Below are 22,874 nucleotides of genomic sequence, written 5' to 3' on the forward strand. Positions count from 1 at the left end.
TTGACTATATTCCATATATAAAACTATTAAAAAAAACTCTCTATTTTTTATACGAGTAAATAGAAATAGCAACTCGTACGAGTTAATCCATCGGCTCATATGACAAATCCCAGACAACCATACGACATAACACAAAACTCGTACTACGTAAGACAAAAATTCGTACGAGTTTCAGTATAGAGGACCAAAAAAACTGCTAAAAAAAAATTTCTTTGTTTTTATACGAGTAAACAGAAACTCGTACAAGTTATTATACTGGCTCGTACGACAAATCCCAACTCGTACAAGTTTTCTTGGTAGCCTATACGACAAAAGAAACAGAGTCATTCCATGTTAGATAGGAACTCGTACAAGTTTTCGTGCTGAAGCGAAACCTGCGACAAAAACTCACAAAAACTTGCAAAAAAAAGGTTAAATTCAGGGACGTGGGTCCCACCAAGTGTGCTAGAATGAAGAGGGAAAAAGACTTGTGAGGTGGATTAGATAGAAAATATGCAAATCAAACATATAATCATATGAAATGGAAAGAGATAATTTGAAATTCTTAAAACAAGAATAAAAATGCATATACCTCACAAACCTTATACCTTCTCCTTTGGATTGAGCTTGATGAAGTGAAGGCGCCCTTGGATTATGCTCCACTTGATGTGCTCCTCTTGCTTACTTGATGTGGATGACTCTCTAATGTTGTGCACAATATGAAATGGATTCTAGGAGGATGATATGGACAAAATGGTTAAGTGTGGATGAAATATGATTTGGACAAAATGGCTCTCCTCTTGCTTGCTAAGATGATTTCCTAGGCTCAAAAGGGCAGCATAAGATTACTGAACTTGGAGATGAATAATGGAGAGATAGAGTCCTCAATTTATAGGAAGAGGAGAGGAAAAATGGATGGCTAGGATGGATTCAAGATGAAGGGCTTGGGATTTCTTGTGAGCTCACACAAGGTCCAAGAGAGGGTGTGGAGACCAAGAGATATGCCTTAAAGGAATTTCTTGTCTCCACACTCCTCAAGGTGCATTGGGATTATTTCCCAAGGTACCTTGAGAAGAGCAAGGTGCATTGGGAAGGCTTACCAATGTGCCTTGAGAGGAGCAAGGTGCATTGGGAAGGCTTCCCAATGTGCCTTGAGAGGAGCAAGGGATGTGACATTCTTTGAAGAATGGGGAGGAGGAATTTAAAATTCTCCAAAAAGGGATAATCATGGGGATTGGAGGAATAAGAAGGAATTAAAAATTCCTTGGGAGAGGAGATACCTAGAGGATTGTGAGATTTTGAAAATCTCACATTCACCTAGGAAAAGAGCATTAAAAGCTAGTGGTTGGATGGAAGGGACAAGGAGTTGACATTGTGGCTAATCATGATGATTAGCCATTAGTAACTCATTAGGAGGGGGATTAGAGGAAATGTTAGGTGGGATTAGGATTTGTAGGAGGATTTGACTAGGAGAGAGAATGAGTGGAGGGAATTAAAAATTAGAAGAATAAGGTTAAGTGAGTTTAGGGAGTTTCTAGAAGACTTTATTAGGTTAATGATGAATTAAGAAGATGGTTTGTAGGAATTGTAGCATCGTAAATTGTACGCACTTGCTAAAGCAGTACAATTTCACACCTAGTTTAGCACCCACCTTGGCGCATTTTGCATTTTGCATTGCATTTCCCCTTTAGCACTTAATTAATCAAATTAATTAGGTCTAAGGTCCTATTTCATCATCTTCCACATTATAAAGTTGGGCCCTTACATTAAAGTGTGCCCCTTTCATTTTATTCTTCCAATACATCATTTAATCAAAAACCCTAATTAGGTCCTATTTTGAACTTGGGGGCTTGATTTCGGAGGTCAAAACATCTCGAAATCAGCTGTAATTTCAGGATTCTCTCTAAAATCATCATATCCGGCGGCCCTAAAAATTTGGTGAAAAGTTGTCGGGACCATGGCACCCGGAGAGGACCATGGCGCCCGGAGTGCACATGGTCCCGGACATTTTTCCCAAAATTTTAGGAGTGCAATCCAATCATAAAATAAAGCTTAACCCCAAGAAATTGGCGGGAGATTCAATCTCTAGGTCGGCCAAAAGTTGAAATTAAGACCTAGGGTTTCATATATAAGAGCTCTCTTTCTTCATTTGAAAGGATCCAAATTTTTGGTTTCAAGGGACCTTCTATGCAGCGAAAGAGCAGATCTTTAAAAACTTCAACAACATTCAACATCCATCCATCAAGCATTCATCAATTTCATTCATCCATTTAGGGCTTTGAAGACATTGAAGAGCAATAGGAGATCACCGACTGAAGATTGGCTTGTACCCCTCCCTTGGGGTTGGGTATGATTTCATGTTGTTTTCATGTCTTTGCATAAGCCTCATTATATCATTTGTATTCATGCTTTAGATCACTTTGCATCTTGATTTGGAGCATTTACATGATCATTTACAAGCAATTAGGGTTTACTTTCTAGGTTGCTCTAGTTTGCTTACTTGCATTTTAGGATCTTGCACACACACAAGGTCTGCACACACACTACTTTTACAATACAACTTGGCTATTCGTGGAGGTGGAAATCACCAAAGCGGGGGTTTGACTAAGGCAAAACCCTATATAGCCGCCTACAACCCTTTTCAGATATAAGTGCAGATTTTCGAATTCAAAGGACGCCGCAAGTTGCAGATCCGACGGAAGCAGACTGAGACGGGACAACACACCAAATTGTAGAGCAGAAACCTAGGACAGGGGCGTGGGGTGCCCTGGTCCTGACAGGACAGGGGCGCTAGGCGCCCTGGTCCTGATAGGACAAGGGCGCTAGGCGCCCTGGTCCCTAGGACAGGGGCGCTGGGCGCCCTGGTCCCTCAGACAACAACAGTTTTCAACACTTTTCGACAGCTTTCAAGTTGCCAAAAGGAGCAATTTCAGGTGCAGAATCAGGTCAGTGGCGCCTGTGCCCCCGTCCTGAACATTTTCACTCAGATTTTAACTCCGGGTATGCATTTGCATTCTTGTCTTGTCCTTGTGTTTACAGCTTTCCATTATTTAATCTCAATTCTGCAATCTTGTTATTAGTTCATACTTGCACTTTGGGGTTAGGAATTGAACTTTCATCATTCTATCTATCATTTGCAACAAAGGAATAGAAATCCTAATAGGTAGCCCGTGGCTCTCTCTTCCACAAAAAGAAGTAGCCAATTGTGTGATACCTCTAGGCTCTTTCGTATTCCACAAGTGTGTGATTGAAAGTGAGATTAGGGCATGTTTGCTTAGTGTCACTTTTTCCCCCACACAGGAATCATGTGGGTTAACTAATTAATTGAAATTAATTAGCTAAGAGGGAGATTTGTGAGGATTTAATTTTTAGAAGAATAAAGAAAGGAATTGATTTATTAAATAAATCAGTCACATACCATAGTGACAATATTAATTATATTTAATTAATATTGAGGAGAATTTGAATTAACATAATTAATTAATTAATTATGTGAGGAATTAAAAATAATTATTTTTAAGTGTCTACACTAACCTTCTAATTTAACTTCATCATTACAAGAATGCATATAGATTTCCGCATAAGCTCTTTGAATTTCACATTTGTCATTCTAGGGTTTTACATTCTATAGTTTGAGATTTTTCATTCACCGTGTTCATAATTTGCATTTGAAGATCAAAATCTTCACATACATATAAGGTCCGTATATTTCTGATACAAAGTAGAACAGAAACAATAGCAAAAGTAGTTCCAGCAAATTCTATGAGAAAAAAGTTGATAAACGAATCTTAGGAACAGACTTGGTTTGCACGATATTAAATGTGCATCTTTGCCTATATATAGAAGTATCAAATGTTCTTGGGGTTGTTTTTAAGGTTCTAATTATCCTTTTTGTGTTTGTAGAAATTAACATTTTTTGTTTTCAGGCTTGAGGTTTCGCATATGTTTCTTGTGTTTCTAATTTACATTGACAACATTTCACATTTGATGTCCTTTTGTTTCACATTCATAGGTTCTGTATTTCACATTCGATAAGATAGGATTTTGCATCTTCTTGGTGAATTCATTTATTTTGGTTTGTGTTTTTCGTGTTACTAGTGGCCAATTTCAGCATGTGACAAATGAAGTCTAGTGTTGAGGAGGATAGGATCAGTCAAAGACTTTGAATAAAACCAAAAACTACTATCTCATTTGTGTTTATAAATTTATCTTAGGTAATAGTTTGTAATTTTTAGAACAAATAACACTTTAATTGGTCCATTAAAATTAATCATTGTTTTTTCATGCTCGGAGCCTTGAGCTCATTTTTTTTAACCCTAGTAGTAGGCCTGCCTTCTGAGAAGCCTTAGGCCGAGTGAGAGGGAACGACCCAAGCGGGACATTAATTCAACCCACTATACGAATAAGGGTGTGATGAAATTCAAGCCCCACTGGTATTAGCTCCTACCATTCTTTCTAATCCAAAAGGGGTTTCACATCCAAAGTATGATTATCTTGGCGCATGTAGAGTGCTAGCAGCCCTAGATTTTGACTAAAAAAATTATTTGTAGTGGCTAAAATCCCTACATTTGATAGTTTGGGGAGTGTGGATTGTACCCTGTAGATACCTCTCATGTACCCTTCAAAATGAGATAGGAATCCCCCAAATATAAGATCTCTAGATCATCCATGTAAGAGAATATAGTATGCTTGAGAAGTGAGTGTCGTGGTGGGGGAGCTAGTGCTACTAGAATCTTTATTTTTCCATTCTTCTTGAGGTATTCTATCATTGGGGCCCCATCTGATGGTTTCCTTTGTATCCTAAGTAGGCTTGTGATTGTCTTCAAAGTGTCTGTAAAATCTTCAATGTGCTAAACCAATAGAGTCAGTCCATATTCAGGCCAATCTAGGCCCTTCCACTCATAACTCTGATTTATTAAAGTTTTTTAGAAAGTCTAATGGCCATACTGTCTGATCTATTTTTTGAGTGTCTAAATTTCACCATTTAACTTAAAAACATCTAAGACAAGTCACACATTTCCCATAAATTTGACCAAAAACTCAAAATTTTGCATTTGACTTGTTTGTCTTTCACAATTGACATGTTAGTCTATCATATTTGACCAGTCATTATCTCTCATTTTTCATGCCAGTGTTTTGCATTTGACATGTCAGTGTTTTACATTTGACAAGTCACTATCTCACATTCACATACTCATAATTTAGCACTTGTCCTAAATTAAATCCTTACAAAAGTGGTCCTAAGATAGATAAACACTAGGTTACTGCAAAAGTCCATACTATTTTATTCTTTCTATGGTCAAAAGTGTCTGTTTAGAGTCCCTAGATATCCATAGGTTGCATATCCCTAGTGGTCATTATCTTGCATCATAGAATTGTCCTCATTATCCAAGAATCTAGTTTAAACACTTACCTACAGAGTCATTGGAATCAAAAGGCTCTTTTTTCCATCAAATAGTCTTTGTGCCCGTACTCACAAGTCTAGTATATCAATCTTAATCTCGACCTGGGTCACAATCATCCTCGACATCTCTAGCATAGTGTTCACAACTTGGTCCTTGATCTTGTCTCATTGTTGTCACCCTGTTTGTGTTAGTTGCCATACAATATCATTTGGAATAGTCCTTTAGCATGCATTAAGATTCTCTTACCTCATAATGATGTATTCTCAGTCTTGCAACCTGATTTAGGAGTCAATAATGATTAGAAGGACATTATTATAGATCTAAATAACCTTGCTTAAAAATTGAAAATAAATGCAACCTAGTACATAGGAGTCACCTTTGTTTTAGATGAGGAAGAAATAAAAGCTCATAGAATTCTGAAGGTTGTTGTTGAAAGAGAAATACTTATACAGAGATTTGAGAGAATTCAACTTTATAACAACCCCCTCATCCAAATCCTTAATAGAGTATCTAGTCCAATTATGTTCATAGTCTCTCATCAACTTTAGTTATCTACATTTAGTCCTTAGTGTGTCATAACCTATCATTTATTTTGCATTACGTCTTTGAGTTCCCTTAGGAGTCCTTATGCTCATCACCTGGTCACATAAAGCCCAAAGTAAAATGGACCCATTCAATGACCCTGTGTTCAATCCAACTAGTACCTTGAACTTATCAGGTCCCTCCCACGAATAGTCCTGAAGAGGTGCGACTTCACCAACAAATACGAGTAACCAACTTTTGCTAGATGAATTACAACATAACCTAACAATTGAAGAGCTTGAGATTGCATAGAAAGATCCACATGTCCTCACTATCATTAATTCTCTTCTCAATCATGATCGAGACAAATACCTTTCAGTACTACTGCAAAACGGGGCCAAACTACCCTCTAATTTTGATATCTCAACAATCCTACCAAGTATAACCATGTTAAACTCAAACATGAATCTATTGGGAATTGACACTCAATTGGTTGGTTTCACTATGTTGTCATTGATGGCAACATGGTATCTTGTTTCAGCTTCATGTTTTGGTTCACTTGTGTACTAGCAGGCACTTTAGAGACACTACACCGGCACCGGCTCTGGAAGGATAGAAGGATTTGTTTGGTTACCGGCAATGCAGGTTGACATGGTTTAGAATAAGGTTATCAGTATTGGAGGCCGACATCTCTTGGATTCGGCATCAGCAATTGTTTTTGATATTCATGTATTTATGTTATCTAGCCGACATGTATTTTGATATTGTAATTATATTTGTAAGCCGACATAAGGCATGATAAATTGTATACGGTATATTGGTCAGTTGGATTAGGTCATTTTGAGATTGCATTGGATATATATGATGTGATATGATGAGAATATGTATTAGGAAGGAAATAATAAAGGAGATGCAAAATATATCTGAGAGATCATTTATCTAAGGATATTTGTGTAAAGGGGTATTCTGATAAAGGGTTTAGGGTTTTAGACCAGAACAAACAGAGCTTAACCAAAACTGTATTCAGGCATAGGAGATGCTATATTTTGCAGTTCAACACTTTTTCGTATTGTAGTCTGGATTTGTATGTAGTCAGTGAGGCTCCTTTTGTGATTGAGCAGTGTGCTCTAGGTTGTAAGCCTTCCTGGAAGTGTAGGCCCCTATATTTTATAATATCTCTTCACATGGCCAGTGAATTGATAGTGTGGGTCACAAATTCCACTGTGGTTTTTCCTCTTTGAGGTTTTCCACATATAATTTTGTGTGTTCTGGTGTTCATTTATGTGCTTGGCTTATTGGTTACTTTACTTCTTTCAATTTTGTATGTACTGGTATACCAGTTGGTGTATGCATTTTTTAATAAAGCTAAAATTGATCATTCTAGTATAACACTGATTCACCCCCCTCCCCCTCTCAGTGTTATTGGATTCCAACAATTGGTATCAGAGCCTTGTGCCTCAGAGGAAGTTTAACAGCTTGAGGGAGATCCTAAATTCAGAATCCATGGATATGGATTTGGAAAAGAAACTTAAGATGGCACTTGAAGATTATGATGTTGAAAGGTTGAAGAACTTAAAGCTACAAGTTGAATTGAATTCTTTTAAGGAATTCATTCTTGTCCTACAGGAGAGGTTGTCATCTATTCAAGCTAGGAGGAAGGAACTTTTACAAAATCGGGATGATGAAGAGAAAGATTCACTTAAGGAACAATGTCAGAAACTGAGTCAGGAGAACATGGTCATGAGAAATGAAAAGCAAGCTATAACCATGAGAATGTCTAAGGAAACTGAGGACCAGAAGAAAAAGGAAGAAAATCATGTTGTATCTTTGAAAAACAAATTTGAAGAATGTGGTAGGTTGGTTCATGAGAATGATATGTTGAGAACTGATTTAGTACAATCCAAAAGTAATGAACAAGAGCTTGAGAAACAAATGATAATTCTGAGAGAAGATATGACTACTGCAAGTGAGTATAAACAAAAATTCAAGATTAGTTCAACACAGCAAGATGAGTTATTGATTTCAGACAAAGGCAGATTGGAGATTCTAGTGGACTTGGATTTGAGCAAGGACAGAGTTCTAGTACTGCTAATGAAGATCAAAACCATAAGGCACTAGTAAGTTAGTTTAATGCTTGTAAATTTAATGGTAGATGTTTTGTTTGCAATAGATTTGGTCACATGGCTAGGAAATGTAGAAACAGAGCAAATCAGAACCCTGATTCTGCTCCCAGACAATGTTCTAAATGTAATAAGTATTGTCATACGACAAAAGATTGTAGAATGAATGTTAAATGCTATGCATGTGGAAAATTTGGACATATGGATAATCAATGTAGGTCAAGCAATTATACCGTTTTTAGCAAAGCAATTCAAAGGAACAATGTTACATGTTATGCATGTAATGAAACTGGACATATTGCTAAATTATGTAGAAGCAGAAATCCACCAATCGGTAATGGAGGATCAAATGAGAAAAGGAAAGATAAGGTTAATGAAATTTGGGAAGATCATACTTAGATATGGGTTAGGAAGACTGAAGATCAATTAGCTAATGGAAATGCACCAGTTACTTATCCAGCAGAAGAGGTCGCTCCTACACTGGTAGGAATATCATCCGGTAACTAAGGTAGATGCCTTAGGGGTAGGAAAAATTCATGATGATACTGCATATGCCCCGGGAAGAGGTTCTCAAAGATGTTCCAGACATCGGAGATGCTTATCTGGCATGGATATGTTTTGTTAGAGATCTGGTATCTTTCACCGGAATTCATTGATGTCAATGAAAGATTATGGTTTTTCTTGGATGATAAAAGGTTGAATCTACTTCATTCTTGATCACCTTGCATTTAGAGCGATTCATTAAAGGCGGTTCAGTGAGATCAGATATCTTCTTGAGAGATATCATCGACGACTGAAAGAGTTTATTAGGTTTTTTCACTAGGAGCGATTAACAAGTATTTATATTTAATCATGAAAGCAAGATCATCATTTGTTCCTATCTTTTTGGAAAACCCAACTGTTGTTGAGGTCAAGGACCATCCCAAGCCAATTTTCAAGCGATATCCGCATGTGGCTACCCTGGAAGATTCGGTTGGAGCATTTTCCCATGTTTCGGAAGGAGTTCTGTATGTCGAAGATGTTAGGGCATACATACACTATCACATTGAGGATTTGGGGTATCTGACATAAAGGGCATGTACATGAGTGAGCTAAAGGAAGATTCTAGAAAGATCAAACCTGAATACAAGAACATTGAAGACTTAGGGTTTACCGACATTCTGGAATTCAAAGATAAAATCATTAGGTATATTTTAAGAAGAGTACATGGAGAGTTTATTTGGTTGGATAGACCATACAAGATCACCAAGGAAGCCATCAGGGCACTCACTGGTTTACCACAGGTTGGGCAGTGTCCAGATAATGATTATGTAAATAAAATCACTTGTGCAACATCAGACAGGCAATCCATGAGAATAAGCACTATTACCGACATAGACATCAGATACGGTAGCATGGTTATTGGTTATAAGGTAACTCAGTCAAACCAACAGAATTTTGTTTCTAGCTCCTACATTTTCACAGCTTATAAGATGATGAGAGAAAATGAGAAATTGGATCTATGTGGTTGGCTGTTAGATGAATTATTGATAAACCTAGGAAAGATTAAAGGTGAAAAGAAAGGAACTTACTAGTATGGAAACTTAATTGTCTATTTAATGCTTATTTTCATGAATGAGACTCTCGGTTTTGGGAAAAGGCAATGGGCATTTGACGTCCTAGTAGGCAGGCAATTGAAACAGTCAATTGCTACATTAGGCAGTCAGAGAGATGACAAAGTATGGGGACATTTTAAAGCATTCTCTGTGTGTGAAAAAGTGAAATAAGTTTGTAAGATGCAAGACACAGCACGTCAATTAAGTCATTACATGTATGGTTAGATAGATATAAGCATGAATTATAAAACCATTACAAATCGACTAATTTCCTTCTAAAAGATGCAAGTATAAGATTGCTCTCATATTTTTATAAGCAATACCAGTGACTAGACTACACCAAGATGAAGGATTTAATCTATATGAGCATGATATTAAGCTAAATGGATGCAAGATGGATGAAATATTCAAGAAACATGGATTCAAGTAATATGGAGTAAACTAAATATGCGAAATGCTAAACTAAGATGCAAATAATCTCAAAAAGCAAGCACAATATATTCAATGACTCCAAAGAAAAAATTTCATAATAACAATTAATTCCTTTTTCATGATTAAAAGGCAAATTTATTAATTAATGAAATATGCTAGGATATTTAATAAATTAAATAGGATAATTCATCAAAATGATTTTCTTGGAGTGATTCAATTAATTAAATAAATATTTTATCAATATTGAGTATTGATTTGCCCTGTAATATTTGATGATTAAAGAATTAATGATGTTCTCAAGATTGATTTAATTGCCTTTGGTTAGGACCTTGATGATGTTGTCGAGATTAGGGGCCCATGGTTTAGATGATTATTTTTAGGGTATTACATTTTCCCCTCTTTGAATTAATGTGCGAGCAGCACATTGGTTCAAAGAATATGTTGATATCTAGGAGATACTAGTTCTGAACTTGATTGATCACGAACCAGATGAAGAGAAAGGTGTTTAGCTCGATTTGAAGCAATGAAGCTGAACAAAGTTGATTAAAGCGATATCGATCCTGAACTTGATTGAACTAGGACCGATGAAGAGCAAAGATACCAAACTTGAACTTGATTGATCAAGAAGTGAATCTTACTGATCTATAACTTGATTGAACTAGACATAGTGAGAAAAGATAAAATTGATCTTGAACTTGATTGATCAAGACACGATGAGCAAAGATAAACTATCCAGCTTGATTTGAAGTGATGAAACCGAACACCTGCTTAGATTGAGTGTGTGATCAAAGATACTCTTTAAACTTTTGATTGAGCTTAAACAAATAATCAACTTGATGAAAAGTGATGAAACTGATTAATGTTAAGAGATTGATTCAGATGAAGACAAATATTAGCTTGATTTGAAGTGATGAAATTGATATACCCCTAGTGATTGATTTGATTTAGATGACCGAGAGATCTCAACTTGATATGAAGCGATGAAGTTGAGATGCCCCTTAGCGATAAGAATGTATTTGATTTTCTTTAGTTGAAAAGATTTTTGCTTGAATTTTGATGAAGATTTTAAAAAAATTCTCGACATTGAAGATGTGAGGTCATCAGGTCACAAGTATGCCCCCTCGGGAGAAAAATCGAAAGATAGCGAGGGTTCATGATTTTAGGCAATTTTTGACAATGATTTTGATTTGAGCACAAATGATTCAAAGGAATTTTTTGAATATTTGGTGTTGATTATTGATAAATTGAGCACAAAGTTGATTTGTAGAATAAAATTAAGATTCAGTGTTGATTACTGAGAAATTGAGCGCAATTTGAGCTTTTGATGAAAATCGCTAAGTGGTCCAAATTGTGTGAAATTGACTAGAAAAATGATCTTGAATTTCAATTTTGATCCCAAAAATGGAATCAGGATGGGCAAATTAGCTAAGGGTACAATTTTCATGCCCATCGGAGCAAGTTAAAAAATTAGGGTTTTGGCTATATAAGGGGTAAAAATGTCATTTTCAATTCATTTTAACCTCCCAAGTTTAAAAATTCAAAAAGATTTCTATGAAGAAAAATGGTGGTTCCTACACAGGAGAATCGATTCGAGCGCTAGAGACAACATAATCAACCTCAGAACTATGAACCAGCAGTAAGTGATCGATCGTAAGCCTCTTAATCATTTCAATTTTTTGACATGTAGAAGTTAGCCATTATCATTTTGTCGTGCGAGACAAGATCCTGTCTTGTACGACAAAATGATTAAGTTTGTTTTATCATTTAAGGTCATTAGTTTTATCATCACACATACACCCTTATGTCGTATGAGGTCTTTTATAAGAGCCCATTTTGTCGTCTTGCAACTAGTCTTGTGTCGTATCAGACTGTTTTGTCATCCTAAGCCAATTCCTAACTCGTACGAGTTGCTGCCTCTATTGTATTTTCTCATTTGAAAAACAAAGAGCATTTTTTAAGTGTAAACTTGAAATTTTGATTTTGCAGTTGATGTAGTTGGATTTGCATGATGTTTTGCTTCTCTTATAGGCTAATTTGAAATGTTTCCTAATGTGTCATTGTTTGAATTTTGCAGGTTTGAATGCCTCATGTTCTCTTCAAATGTGTATATCCATCGACCATGGCATTAGTTTGTTAGTTATCTAATGTAGACCGAGCATATATTGATTTGTGTGGATTGGCTCACCTTCTTGAGTTGCCCGATATCTATGTGAATCACGGTATGCTCACCGCACTTGTAAAGAGGTTTCACTCAGAGCATAACACATTTCATTTACCAGTTACAGAGATGACTGTCGCTCTCGAGGACACATACAGGATTCTCCAGATTCCATTTGTTGGGGATAAGGTGGATTATGATTCAGCACAACATCCTGGTCTATTAGCTCTGAGGTAGGTATTCCATGATGTAGACATTCTTACATGAGCTATCAGTTGGGATAACATGATGGCCAGGTACAATGATCAGTTTCTACTAGCATGCATCATAGTAGGGTTCATCGGTTGTTTCCTTATGTCATATAGGGGACAATAGGGTTTCTTATGTGGTTGGGGCAGGATGCTAGAGAGGCTTGTGGAGCACCTCTAGAGATTAGGATGGGGTTCTTGTATTCTAGCACACATGTATCATGAGATGCATGAGATCATTTATAGGGAGAGGAAGAGTATGGCTGCAGGGATTTTGATACTATAGATATGGACTTGGGAGCACCTCCTAGTTTGTAGACCGACTGTGGATGATGCTAGAGATCCACAACACCCGATTGTTTACAGATACTCTAGATATGTTACTCAACCCCATCAGGGCAAGACAGATTATTGGAGGTGGCAATTGGATGACTTGATAGTCATGATATAGAGACCATACAGGGGTCTAGAGCCATGGGATGATTAAAGAGTTGTATGCAAGGACTTATTCATGACCCGACCTCTTATTGGTAGATCTATGACTATGGTACAGTGGTTCATTGTTATTCGAGTGATGAGGTAGTATGGTAGACCTCAGGGGATATCACAAGAGTTTACTGCATATGCGCGTTATGCAGATGAGGAGAGATGAGGATGGGTGCCTAGGCTATCATATGCCCTAGGTATGCAGGAGTTGATTGGGTTATAGCTACTGAGGTGGGATTCTATGGATGATGTTGCAAATGTAGGGGTATTGCCCTAGTATAGGGATTGGTTTCAGTAGCACCCTTTCCCAAGATTTACTGATCCAACTGAGTAGGCACCTCGTATAGAGGAGGTTAAGGATGATGCCCCTGTGCAAGGATAGGGATAGGGACACAGGAAGGGAGAAAGAGTCAAGGTGGATAGGTGGATAGGTGGTGATCCTGGAAATAGAAGCAATAGGGTTCCAACTGGTGGTAGGCAGCAGCAGAGAGGAGAGGGTGGATCCCTAGGGGCTATTAGTGTGAGACTGGGTGGAGCTAGGGTGATGGAGGGTGGAGAGGAGGAGAGATTAGCTCCTAGATAGGTGAGACAAAGGAGAGATGAGCGGGGTGGAGCCAAAGGTGGAGATGGAGACGACGATGGAGGCGGAGATCTTGTGAGGGAGGAGGGGGCAGAGGCAGTGTGGTCGATGAGAGCACGTTTGGTAGGTCTGCAGTCACAGTTGACAGTGGCACAGACTCACCCGGTGGAGTGAGACTGATAGCTAGAAGAGATGAGGGCATAGTGAGACACTTTACAGTAGGATGTACTCCATCAAATGAGTTGGGTAGCCTACTATGTTGTAGCGTATAGAGTAGTGGTTCCAATTGTGCAGCAGGTTGTACCCTACTCATAGTATATGGCTCGATTTGAGGGGGCTCAGCCACCTAGGCAGGATCCTGGTCAATAGGCTTCACCTCCTCCACCACCTGGCGATGAGGGAGAGGCAGAGAGCTAGATCTTTTGTGTAGCTCTGATACCTTTTTGTAGACACCCATTTTTTGTAGCCCTTACGATTCTTGCTTCGATGGGAGTTTGTATATGTCAGTTGACATCATTTTTTACCTTGAGACTTTATCATTATATATAAGAGATCTTTATTTGACTTCATTGTACTTGTGTCGATTGATTTATGAGATGTTGTTCTATATGCTTTATTCTATATGTATGCATATCTTTTCAGTATGGATGTAAAGCAAATGAATATGGATGTTTATTTTTTGTTTCTTTTCATATGCAAATAAATGATGAAAATGAGTATCTAGTAATGCAAAAAAAATATTTTTCTATGCAATCAGATGAATGAAAATGAGTGATAATGAAATGTATGAATCTATATAAGATGCTTATATATGCAACTAATATCTCAATACACAAGTACTCGATCAGAGAAATGATGAAAAAGAGACCATTTAGCTAAGAAATGATGATGCTTCCAACTCTCATTTAGAAGATAAAGAGATCATTGTTATCATACCGAAATCACTCTAAATTCACAAAATGTAGAATGAAATGCAAAATGAGATATAAAATGAAATGCAACCTAAACCTAGTCAATAGATTTGAAATGCTTAAGTTTCATCACTAACCGTTGACAAACATAGCATGTAGATTAGAGTTCCTTTCTTTTCATGTGCAATATTAATTATCTTGTCCACAATGACCCTTTTTTCGTTCACATCCTTGGACAAATTTTGCAGGGACCCGGATTGCATGATAAAGAAATTCCCTCAAAACAGACAAAGAAATGATGTGAACCTCCACGCAACATACAAATAAGCAGAGTCGAGGTATGTGTGGTGATTTCACCTTGATGTGAAGGCTCTTATCACAAAGACCCAACTGATTAGATGTTTCCAAATCATTGGAATCATTCCTACAAATAGAAAACAAAGAAAATATTATGCCCCCAATCCTTGCTCGTTTTAGTCAAGACAGACTTCCTCGAGTTACTCAAAGGGATAATAATTGAAAACCAATATAATAGACAACACACAAAGAAAGATTTCATGCATATCTCAAACTATTTAGTGATTATTTTTAGTAATGTTGTTTGCTTGTGTACTCAATGATAAAACTCTTCAGTAGTCAGGAGACAGGTGACTGACTCAAAGTGGATGACTAGGTTTCACTAACGTAAAGTTGACTTGGTTGATACTGCTTAGGACATGTAATGTGCTCTATCGATTAACCTAAGACTAGGACATTAATAAGTTTCAAGCCATGAGGGTTCCAATGAACCAGGATGTCACAAAAGTGACTGAAATATATATACAAGCGAAATCAAAGATGCTAGAAAGTAGGAAATGCCAACGTTACGTTGATAGATGGAGCACTTGAGTACAAGAGGCACCTGTTTGCCAAGTTTTCACCTGCTTGGAAAAGGTCTTCTTTTGTTTTTTTTACCAAGGTGCCTATTTACCAGGTTTTCACCAAGGCATTTTCTCTCTTTTTCCTTTTTTTTTTCTCTTTTTTTCTTTTTTTTCCAAGACTTTTTATGATTTTTTATGATTTTTTTTCAAGACATTTTTTAGTTCTATAGGTTGCTGGAGCAGAGAATGCTAAGTAAAGAATTTCTTCAAATGGATGGTGTTAATCAGTTCACGAAGCCGTTCTCCTTTCGATGTTGAGAGCTGATAGGCACCAGAGCCAAAGACTGTAGTAACGATGTAGGGACCCAACCAGTTGGGCTCAAACTTCCCTTTGTTGTCTCAAAACTATTGATTTTTAGGATTTTCTCTTAGAACTAGGTCACCAACCTGAAATTTTTGTTGTCGGACCTTCTTGTTATATCCTCTGGACATTCTCTTTTGATACACTCTCATATGATAAAATTTCACTTGCCAACATTCATCCAGCAACTCGAGTTCTTGGAATGTAGATATTCTATAGTCTTCATCAGTAACAAGACCTTGCAAAAAAACTCTTAAAGATAGTATTTCCACTTCAATAAGTAAAACTGCTTTGGACCCATACACCAAAGAAAAAGGTGTAGCCCCAGTAGGTGTTTTGATACTTGTTCTGTTAGGATTCCCAAAGATACTGAGAGGGGGGGTTGAATCAGTATCTAACCGGTTAATGAATTTTCTAAATTTATTATATGAAAAGCATTCCAAAACTGTGTACCAGTAAACCAAAATTAATGCAGTAAATAAGAGCAACAACCACAACATGAAAGACACACCATAATACAATATTTTTAATGAGGAAACCCGGTGAGGGAAAAACCTCAGTGCAATTTGTGACCCACAATATTCGCTTACTAGCCAATAAGAGAATATTACTATTACAATAGGGGTCTGCACATGCAGGAAGGCCAACTGCCTAAAGCTCACTTCTCACATACAAAAAGAGAAGTCTCACTGACTTACAAAATAGATTATACAAACCCAATGTCATGTACTTCTTTTGATCAACATCTGCTATGCCAGGTTCAGTACCAGTTTAAGCTCTGTAATAATCATAAACCCTTATCCAAGATCTGCCTTATAATTCACACATTAGGTCTGCAATAATCTAACCACATCCACTTCCTAAATGATCTACAGGATCTCATACTTATATGAGTCTTATTACAATTCGCCATGTTGGCTTACAAAAAGATTTTACAATTAAATATAAAATATAATTAAACAAAATTCATGTTGGCCATGGTGCCGGTAATCAATCTTTTCGGTGCCGGTGAACTATATGTCGGTGTAGAGTCTGTTGGTGTCGGTGCCTATTGGTATCATATGATTGTAAGGTTGCCATCAATGACAATACCTTCAATCACCTAAAATCTCTCATTGGAGTGTGCATTTGCCAACAATATCCCTCTTTGGCATTGATGGCAACACTCATGAGAAAAATCCAAAAAGGTGTCCAAAAAATATTGTCCAAAAGAATCTGCCAAAATGTCTTATCAAAACTGTGTTATCAAAATGTGTGCTCCCCCTAAGCTGATGATGTCCTTGCTAATAATTTTTCTCATCTCCACTACTCCCCCTTTGGCATCAATGACAAAGGTTGTCATTCACTGTCAATGGAGTGTGGTTCTTGCCTAGATCCTTGTAACCGGTGGGTTACAATCTGATAGATGTTCGCCAATGCAAAATTCTGACTGTCGCCGAACCTTTTGTTGTCCTTTAATGTCGCTTCTATTCTTTGAATTATACCAGTGAGTAGGTACATTTTCTCTTCTGATGTCTTAAGTCCTGGAACCAGAGCCTCAGAAATTTATTTTCTCAAAGAAATGAGGTTATCTAGTTTAGGGCCTAGATTGCATTTTAAATCGTTTGCCTTAAAATTTATCTTTTCTTTATCTTTTTCTAACTTTTCAATTTTGTCCTCAAGAACTGCAATATTATTTTCAACTTCCAAAAATGAATCTGATGTTCCTATTAAGTTGTCAACAATATTGTTGATTTCTTTTTGTGCTTTGTTGATCTCTGAATCTATGTCCTCTGTCAAAATATCAGTTTTGCAGGTATCTCTGTATAGTTTCTTGAAATCCAAAATTGTTCTTCCTAATGCCGGTAATAAGGTTTCCATTTGTTCCTTATACATCTTCACTGTTTCCTCAAAGAATATTTCTTTCTCCTTATTCATTTTCTCTTTGAATATATCTTCATTTATCTGGTCCAGTGTTATTAGGTTGCCAGTTATATACTTAGACAATGTGTCTAGTTGGCTCAAAGAATCTTTATTAGCTATGTTACACTTTGGATCTATCATCTTCAAAATTGCTAAAGTGTCATTTATAGCCTTATAAGCTTGTGCATTACACTCTGTTATTTTCTTTATTGAATCCAAGAGTACCTCTGTTACATTTGTAGGCCTGAATTTAGTCATTGATGTGTCGGATGACTGTCCAACTATTCTCACAATCTGTAGTCCATTGGTTGTAGTGATAGCTTTGCTTTCCTCTTTCTCTGGAGGGTTGGTTTGTGTTTACATTTCTACTACCAAAGGCTTGGGCTTTTCAGATGTAGTCGATGGTATAGTCTGAGTATGTACCTAAGAAGGAGCCTATCACTCTACCTATTTCTCTGTGTTTTCCTCAGCAAGAGCCTATTGCTCTGATGGTTTCTTTGTTTGTGCTTCAGATGATTTCATTGTAGTGTCCACTGCTAATTTTTCTTTATTTACCTTTGTGCTATCTACTATCGGTGACTCAGATGGTTTTTCATTTTCAGTAGTTGTCAATGCCTCAATAGATGCAATAGTATGCACATTTGTGGTCTCTGCTTTTCCAGTGTCCTGGGGTTCATTTAATCCTTCAGTTTGTTTTTGTTCCCCAATTCCAATGTTTTCAACTCCAACATTTCCGACCGATGGCTCTGTTGTCACATCTATCTTCTCAGTTGATTCCTTATCCACCACAATATTGACTTCCTTAGTGTCAATGTTCATTGTGTATAACACCTCAGAATTAGGATTCGTATCCTCATATGGTGTACCCTGTTGACATATGTGCAGAGTATGTTGTCATTGATGTCAATATGATGAAGAGTGAACCGGTATATTGAAGTAAGCACTTGCAAGAGAACCGGTATATGTGAAAAAGTGAAGCAGTATGTTTGTCAAAGTGAACTGGTATGTTGAAATGTGAACCGGTATATGTGAAAATGTGAACTAGTATATGTGCAAATGTGAACTAGTATATGTGAACAAGTGAAGTGGTATGTTTGTCCAAGAGAACCGGTATGTTGGAATGTGAACCGATATATGGAATGTTTTGTATCAAGGTTTCATATGGTATGACTACTGGTTGGTAGTCTTAGCTTCAGGGTTTCCGATTGAAGTGTTCTATGCCTTTATGATTCAACTGATGACATTGTGTGATGTGTTAGCATTGGAATGAAGAATAGATTGTGTTTCCATGGCAGCCTTGTGCGCATGAAGGATCTTGCATGAAGGAGATTGATCATATCTACCTCGGGAGTGTGCAAAGTCTCTACAAACGGTGGATAACGTGTGATGGGTCATTGCCTCCAAGATGCAGTGAAGAACGAATGATAGAGAATGTCTTGAGATCTGTTTAAGACTGTTGTATTCAAAGCAAAGTGTTCAATGGTTAGGATTGAACTGACTCAATTGCTTAAACCTAAATGTTTAGGGTTTAGGGTTTATGCTACCGACCTATCTTTTTTCTATAAGGTCAATGTTGTTTTTCATGTTGAAGTTGTTGGCAAATATTGTGTGTGTATCTAAGTGCAAAGATACGTGATTCTTGCCAGACCAGATATGAGAATAGATACCTATAGAGTGTGAGTGCAGAGGAAGGAACTAAAGTGGATCTGCATTGGCATTGAGTGTTGTTACCAGATCATTGTAATACCTGTTGAACTCTTACCACTTCAACAGTTGGAAAATCCCTTAATAGGGTAGCTTTAACCGGCTTGCTGTAAATCCTTTAACAGGGTGACTCAAAATCATTGAGTTCTAAAAATCCTCTAACAAGGTAACCTTTAACTGGGTTTAACCCTTAACCGGGTATGTTAGCCATCCCTTAACCGGGTGATCCCTAGTAGGATCGATTCCTAACATAACCTATTGTAAAGTCTTTAACCGGACTAGGCTCCTAACAGAGCAGACTTCAAAAGGGTCCAAAGAACAGCTTGTGGGTATTCATCCCCACCGTGGGTTTTCCCAGTTGGGTTTCCACATGAAAAATATTTGTGTTATGTGTGATGCTTTTCATATGATGCTTTGTTATTCTCTGTTAAGCGATAAAGCATGTTGAACCTGTAAGTCTTTACATTCCTGTTAAGTATTACTAGTGTATGCATATGGGTGAAGTGGAAATAAGATACTAGATTATGTAGAAAGCTGAGTTACCAGTTTACGTCTTTCTCTATGCTTAACCAATAGTAATCTGGTTTAAACTGGTGTTATTGCTTGCCAGTCAAATGGCAGGGTTCTTAGTCTAACCGGTTCAAGAGAAACTATTTTTACCAGTACTGATTCACCCCCCTCCCTCTTAGTACCGGTTTGGTACTAACTGGTCATCATTGATTTATCAATTGGTATCAAAGCTTCCTATAGGTCCTCTATGTTGTAAGCTTAACCACTTGAGGTAAAGATCCTACTCTAATGATAAAGAGGGAAGGTCCAAAGATCAACAAAGACAAATTTAAAATATGGAAGGATAGAATGAAGATATACATCAGAAGCATGGGTGCTCAACATTGGAGCTATGTTGAGAATCCTTATGTTATCCCTACCGGTACTCTCACCGATGGCCAAAAGAGAGAGATTCGGGAGAATGGGCAAGTCATGGAAGCCCTAATTAGTAGTTTATCTGACATTGAGTTTATTGATGTTCAGGACAAAGAGAATCCCAAAGAAGTATGGGATTCCCTTAAGAATATCTATGGCGGTGATGAGCATGTGAAACAAGCTAAGGAAGAAAGCCTTAGGGGAAAGTTTGAAGACATGCGGATGGTTGAAGGAGAGACCATTCAACAATATGGAATAAGAATCAAAACTATTGTTGGAGATATCAAGAGTGCAGGTGGTAAAATGGAAGATTCCACTATTGTTAGCAAATTTTTGAGATCCTTATTACCGATCTACGAAATAAGGGTTGTTGCTATTCAGGAGTTGAGGTCTATAGACAAGACAAAGGTATCCCTAGACTCCATCATTGAAAAGGTAACAACTTATGAGCTAAATAATTATGATGGTAGTATTCAGAAAACTAAATCAGTCTTCAGAGCATCTGCTGCACCATCCAGAAAAGGCAAAGAAGCTAGTACCAGTGGTGAACCAAGACAAAGTAGATAAATGGATGATGAGGAGATCGTGATGGAATTTGAAGCTCTTCTTGCCAAGAGACTTTCCAAGGGAACCGGTAAATACAAAGGTAAGCTTCCTTTGAAATGATTTTCTTGTAACCGGATAGGACATATTGCTATAAACTGCCCTAATGGTAACAAGAAGGATAAATCGGAGAGGTTCAAGAAGTTCAAAGGAAGAAATCAGAGAAACTGTTTTGTAGTAGTTGATGAAGGTGTCACTGATGAGGAATTAGAAGATGAAGAAAATGAAGATATTGTGTTTGTAGTAGTCAAGAAAGATGTGTCAGACAAGAAGGCTCTTGTCTCTCACTTTGATAATTCCAATGAGTGGATTATTGGCAGTGGTTGTTCTCACCATATGACTAGTGACCGGAGTAAGTTTCTATCTCTGGAAGAGTATGATGGTGGTGTGGTTTTTTTTGGTAATGATGCACCATGTATGGTAAAAGATAGAGGGTCCATCTCTCTGAATGGAAGAAATAGTGTTGACAATGTGTATTGGGTAGAAGGTCTAAGGCACAACCTTTTGAGTGTTGCTCAACTGAATGATAATGGACTCACTTTGGAATTCAAAAATGGAGTGTGCAAAATCAAAGGAAAGAGTGGTGAACTGATGGCTACCGGTATGTAGACCAAAGGTAACCTATTTCATCTAAATGCTAATGTCAGTACATGTCTTATGGCTAAGTTTGAGGACAGTTGGATATGGCATAGGAGACGCTGCCATGTAAACTTTGACAATATTGTGAAGACCAGTAAGATCAAGGTAGTTAGAGGATTGCCTATGTTGAGAAAATAGGAAAATCCTTTGTGCAGAGAGTGTCAACTGGGGAAAATGTCTTCCTCAACCTTCAAAGGTAAACCTTTCACTGCAGACAATTTACTTGATCTTTTGCATATTGATGTGTGTGGTCCTCTGAAAACTAGGAGTGTGTAGGGAGATAGGTATTTTATGATTCTTATTGATGATTGCTCAAGAATGATGTGGGTCACATTCTTGAAGGACAAATCTGAAGCTTTTGGAAAGTTCAAAGCCTTTAGAGCACTTGTAGAAAAAGAAAGCAGTAAGAGGATTAAGTGCTAAGAACTGATCAAGGAAAAGAATTCACTTCCGGTGAATTCAACAAATACTGTGAAGAGAATGGCATCAAGAGGCAATTGTCTTCCCCTCGATCTCCACAACATAATGGCCTAGCAAAAAGAAACAATTGGACTATGGTTGAAGCAGTTAGAACTATGTTGATCCAAGGAAAGGTTGCTCACACTTTTTGGAGAGAAGCGGTGAGCATTACAGTCTACACAATGAACCGGGCACTCACCAAAAAGGGTAAGGAAAAAACATCTTAAGAGTATTGGACTAGTAAGACACTAGTGGTAAGCTACTTCAGAGTGTTTGGTAGTAGATTCTATATCAAGAGGAGTGAACATCAAAGCAAGTTTGATACTAAATGTGATGAGGAAATATTCCTATGGTATTCCACAAAGAGAAAAGCTCTCAAATGTTTCAAAAATAGGACTAAGAGAATCGTTGAAAGCATCAATGTTAGAGTTGATGAAACATTCGAGAAATCTTAGGAAACCGACAGTGAGAAAGTAAGAGATGAACCGATAGTAACCTTCTAGGAACTGGTTGCAAAATAGCCAAGCACTAGTAACAGTGCTCCTACACTGGTGGATGTTGATGCTGATGCTGATGAAGATGACGATGAAGAAGAAAAGCAAGAGGAAACAACTAAGATCATTCCTAGGTATGTAAAGCTGAATCATGATCCAAAGCATATCATAGGAGACAAGGATGCAAGAATTCTTACAAGAAGAAAGATCAGAGAAAACTCTTGCATGATCTCTGAATTTGAGCCTAAAACATTCAGAGAGACACATAAAGATGAAGACTGGATCAAGGCGATGGAAGAGGAACTTGACTAGATATAAAAGAATGGTACATGGTCTTTGGTACCCAGACTGGAGCATAAAAATGTCATTGGCACAAAATGGGCTTTTAGAAATAAGTTGAATGAAGATGGCTCAGTGGTTAGAAACAAAGCCAGATTGGTGTATAAAGGATATGCCCAAGAAGAAGGAGAAGACTATGGAGAAACCTTTTCT

This window comes from Cryptomeria japonica, chromosome 9 (genome assembly GCF_030272615.1).
Source record: "Cryptomeria japonica chromosome 9, Sugi_1.0, whole genome shotgun sequence".
Classification (NCBI taxonomy): domain Eukaryota; kingdom Viridiplantae; phylum Streptophyta; class Pinopsida; order Cupressales; family Cupressaceae; genus Cryptomeria; species Cryptomeria japonica.